This window comes from Salmo salar, chromosome ssa10 (genome assembly GCF_905237065.1).
Source record: "Salmo salar chromosome ssa10, Ssal_v3.1, whole genome shotgun sequence".
NCBI lineage: Eukaryota > Metazoa > Chordata > Actinopteri > Salmoniformes > Salmonidae > Salmo > Salmo salar.
The window spans coordinates 125650056-125650435 of record NC_059451.1 but is presented as its reverse complement, the minus strand read 5'-3'; the positions used below and the strand labels follow the sequence as shown (position 1 = coordinate 125650435).

The window sequence follows — 380 nt, the reverse complement described above, 5'->3', positions numbered from 1 at the left end:
ACAGGTAAAAGTCCAGACAGTGAGAACTATAGATGTAATCCACAGTGTTCTAATGTGTTGATGTCCCACTCTCTCTCTCTCTCTCTCTCTCACACTTACACTCACTGGGAGGTCTGTTATATAGCAGAGGAAGCCCACTGAAGCCAAGTGTGTGTTATGTCTTCTACGGGCACAGTGCCCCCCACTAGTCCCCCACCCATCTCCATCAAAGTAACAATTGAAGGAAGTGTCAGTCCATCAGCCAACTAACTGATTAGTCTACACACACACACCAATGCCAACCCAAACATTCCACACACGCACATCCCTGCCAATCCAAACATCTCAAGCAGAAAACACACACACAGCTACCCTATCACCAATCAGTATAGAACACAATA

General features: G+C 46.1%; 1 protein-coding gene across 1 annotated transcript in view; it reads right to left on the bottom strand.

The window, feature by feature from the left end:
• Window positions 1-104, bottom strand: part of vwf (von Willebrand factor) — a 168686-nt gene extending 168582 nt beyond the window's left edge. The window contains exon 1 of the mRNA XM_045688600.1: window positions 1-104. This exon is cut by the window's left edge and continues 61 nt beyond it. The gene's annotated coding sequence lies outside the window, so the exon portion shown is untranslated.
• Between the last annotated feature and the right edge of the window lie 276 nt (window positions 105-380).